The following is a 4,306-nucleotide window of genomic DNA, read 5'->3' on the forward strand; positions in this document are numbered from 1 at the left end:
AGAAAGTACCCTTGCCAGTCTTGTCATGCCGCAACCCCCTTCCCATAGTCCTCCAGCTCACTAGGAGCTTGGGCACATTCGCACGTGCACTGTGTGCTTCAGGGCACAACCAGCCCAGGGATTCGAACAGGATCAGCATGGAGCCTCCAGCTCTGCAGTCCAGCATGCTACCACCTGCACCACCAGACTGGGCCCAGTGTTTAGCTTTGCCTTAGGTAAAATGGATTTCTTTAACTTTTGTCTTAGCACCCTTATTTATTCTTTGCCTTTGGTGATGTGTACATTGATCCTCTGGAAAAGTTCTGTCATGATGCTCATGAATCTCAGAATCGTCTTGATCCTACCCACATACCTACTGACCTGCAAGCTGCCAGGAAGCCCAGGGTGTCAAATCAATAGCTTCGGTTTCCTGACGTGTGCTATGACATGACGGAGGTCTGGAAGGTGGAAACAGTACAATTCGCAGTTCTCCAAATCCACTTCACACTTCCAGTTGTCTCTCTTCCTCTGTACATGTGCCTCCCTCTGTCTTTAAATCTCTTCAACCTTCTTTCTTCGTGTGTGTGAGACTTGTTTGTCCACTAAAATATAGCCTCTGGTTTGCTCCTGGGCCAGCCCTGAGCCTCTTCCACTCCAGTCTGACTCAGGAGCTCTTCGTCTGTCCCCTCATTGCAGCTGAACCTAACTTGTCACACTGGGTGGCCATTGTCTTTCACTTCTTTTCACCTTCTCTGTTACCACTTGGACTGATAAATTTGAGGACGTGAATTAGATTTTTCATACTCCAACTTTAATTTAACACAGAGTCGGAGAAATATAGTTACTGAATAGTTGGTAATTGCATAAATGGAGGTAAAATTATTAACTTATCAGTGAATAAAATGGATTCTACAATCAATTTATTTGCATCTAAATCCATTACTTGCTAGAACACACACAGACACACATACAGACACATGATTGAACATATCTTAGTGCTTAATTGTGCCATTTACAAAGTCAGACTCTTCACATTTCTGCACCAACACTTACTGTTCTTGAGCAGTTTATGTAACCAGTCTGTGTCTCCAGTTTACTAAAATGTGAAATACAGGGCCAGTAAGTGGCACAGTGGTTAAGGTCCTGGACTTCCAACGGCTGACTCCATGGTTTGAACCCTGGATCCAGTGGCCTGAAAACCATGCCATGTGTATGTGAATGCACACCCACAATATCCGAAGAGGAGAAGGGAGGAGAGGGGTTGTGGTGTGGCCATCCCCTCGGGGAGTTGGGGGGATGATTAGTCACTTTCTCTCTTTCTCCATCTCTCTCCAGCAAGCACATACACCCTATGGAAAAAAATACACACACACACACACACACACACATACACACACACATATATAACAGGAGTAACAATAATCCCTCACCCAGGACGCTGTAGCACACTCATTAAGCACTGTACTTGGATCTCACATGACTGCCTTGGTTTAAACCTGAGCCCCAGTGGCTTAAGAAGTATGCTGGACACCTGTGTGACTGTGCCTAGAAGCCTTTTGAAATGGAGAAATGGAGGAGAAGGAATTGTGCCATGACCATGACCAATGAGGGGTGCTTTCTCTCTCTCTCCCCACCTCTATCCCTCTGGTGAACACATGCATCATCTAACAAAATAAATAAATAAATAAATAAATAAATAAGAGAGAGAGAGAGAGAGAGAGAGAGAGAGAGAGAGACAGAAGACAAAGATAAAAAAAAGTAAAAGGTAACATTGGCAACCCTTATGAAAAGAAAACAGAACCCTAACTCATAAGTTTCTGATGAATAATAAATGAGTTAATCTGTGTAAGACCTTTATAACAGGGCTTAAACAAGGGTTTCACAAATGCTAATTATTCTTTGTTAAGTAATAGCAGAGGTTTGGGATCCAGAGATATGTGACTCAGATAGTTTTACATAATTAACAAATTTGTGTATGAATAAACACATAACTACTCTTAAACCTGCCCTTTCCATATTTCAGTGAAAAGCACTACTTTACTAATGTTCTTAAGGTGGAAACTGGGGGATTGCCCTCGACCCATCTCAGTGTCTCGCTTGCTGCCCCCCCACATTCCTACTTGTGTTGGTCACATCTTCCAAATATCTCTCAGATCTCCCCATGTCTCCACAACCTCCTCGCCACCTGCCCTATTCAAGCCACCCTGGACTTCCTCAGGAGCCTCCACTCCAATCCTGCTGCGTCCAGCCTTGCTTTCGGGTTACATCTCCAGACTGCAGCCAGAGTGGGATTCCAAATGGGCTATTTTTGATTATACCATTTCCCAGACCAAAAAGGAAAAAAAAAAAGAAAGGAAAAATAAAGAGAAAAAAAAAAAAAAAAAACGTTTCTTTCTGAGGTCTTATTTCAAAGTTCTTCCTGAGGTACAGTAACATGTGGCTCGTGCCAACCTCGCCAATACTTTCTTCGTTTCCAACCTGTGCCCCACACTTTGCCCCTAGTTTCAGTTCGCAGGCCGAGCTGGGATTCCTACTGAGTGCAGTCTTTCTGTTGAAGCAATTTCTCCTTCCCCCTTTATTCCCTATGCTTCTGAAACTTTATTTAGGGTCATCAATACTTTTTATGACTGTTAAGAGATCCTGACACCAACAAATGGGGAAGTTTTGCCCTAAGGCAATGACTTGGCAAGGAAAGTCAAGAGTGAACTCACAGCCAAGGCCACATACACGTGCCATGAGTCCCCCCCGGTCAGCTGAATCCCAGACATAAGGGAAGAAACGTTTTAAGCAGAAGAGAAGTATTCATGAAAGCAATGATTCAAGAAAAAGTTACTTTTGTGCTTTCAGTCCTTTTTTCTTTCTTTCTTTCTTTCTTTCTTTCTTTCTTTCTTTCTTTCTTTCTTTCTTTCTTTCTTTCTTTCTTTTTTTTTTAAAGAGAGATGTTTGCTATAGGGCACATGCTCTCACCCGAGAGACAGAGAGAGTCAGATCACGTGGCTCTTTTGCATATTAGCTGTGATCTGTCCTTTCACACTTCAGAGAATAACAAAATCTCTACCTGTTAATGTTGTAAATCTCCAAGTGTTTAAAATACTGACTGACGCAGAGTAAATGCGATACTTACTTTACCTTATAAATGAATGGATTGAGGAACCGGCAGGTGGTTAAGGGTGCTGGACTCCCACATAGCTGACTGTGGGTCCCGTCCCAGAACTGGCGGCTTGCCTTCTCACTTTCTCTCCACTTTCTCTCTCACTCTCTCCCTCTCTGGTCAAATTAAAATAAATAAATTAATTAATTAATAAATTAAATTAAATAATTCTTACAAAAATAAATAAATGAATGGATTGACATATTGATACATTGAAAGAAAGTGGACAGGACATTACATAGCAGAGACTAGATAAGGAGAATACATTAATCAGAAATTGAAAATCAAGCAAAGCTCAGAAAGACACATTAACTTGGGAACCAGCAGTTAGCGTAATGGCTATGTCGCTGGACTCCCACGTAGTAGACGGCAGTTTGCTTCCCGGACCCGGTGGCTTAAAACTCATGCCGGGCGTGTGTGCGTGCGTGCCCAAGATCCCGAGAGGAGAATGGAGGAGAAGGGATTGCGGCGTGACCACCCCCCCCACCACCACGCAGGGTGATTTCTCGCTTTCTGTTTCTCTGTCTCTCTCTGCCTGGTGAGCGCACGCGCCCTATAGCGAAAACCTCTCCAAAAATAAATAAATAAATAAGAAAGACACATTAACTTCAGGGAAAAAAATTGAATGCCAAAGAAAAACTGATCAAATTATAAGGTTTAACTGTTGCTAGGATTTACACAATAATAGCAAAGTAAATACAAAACATTAACTCACCCCAAATTATGACATAGCCAGTAGCGTTGGAGCTAGAATACAGGAAATGTGAGTAGATTGGTGGCATGGGGCATGTACGTGAAAATGCTATGTCTTCCTATTTCAGAATAGGATTGCAATAAAATGCCTATAACTGGGAAAAATAGAAAGCCACAGTATATGTTATTTAACAATATGAAAGTAAAACCAAGAGAGTCCATTCATATTGGAGTACATTACTTTTTCTTAAAAATGAGCCTTGTATAACTATATGTCTCTTTAAAATTTGTGTGTGTGTATGTGTATAAAATGTTAAATATATTAAAAATGCAGTGGAGAAAAGAAACATGATGAATCAAGAAGAGAAAATGAAAAATAGGTGGAGAGGAAATGGATATACTAGAAAAAAGACACAGAAATTTAAAACAAGTCCCAATAGTATTCACAGAAATAGTTTCAGGTTTAGTCTGCCATATAGAAAG

General features: G+C 41.5%; 1 long non-coding RNA gene across 1 annotated transcript in view; it reads right to left on the reverse strand.

Annotated features, from left to right (window-relative positions):
• Positions 1-214: 214 nt before the first annotated feature.
• LOC102478857 (uncharacterized) overlaps positions 215-4,306 on the reverse strand; it is an 8,522-nt gene continuing 4,430 nt past the window's right edge. The window contains exon 3 of the long non-coding RNA XR_334606.1: positions 215-788. This is a non-coding gene — a long non-coding RNA (uncharacterized LOC102478857). The remainder of the gene's footprint in view (positions 789-4,306) is intronic.

This window comes from Tupaia chinensis, unplaced genomic scaffold (assembly GCF_000334495.1).
Source record: "Tupaia chinensis unplaced genomic scaffold, TupChi_1.0 Scaffold000249_1, whole genome shotgun sequence".
In the NCBI taxonomy this organism is placed as follows: Eukaryota; Metazoa; Chordata; class Mammalia; order Scandentia; family Tupaiidae; genus Tupaia; species Tupaia belangeri.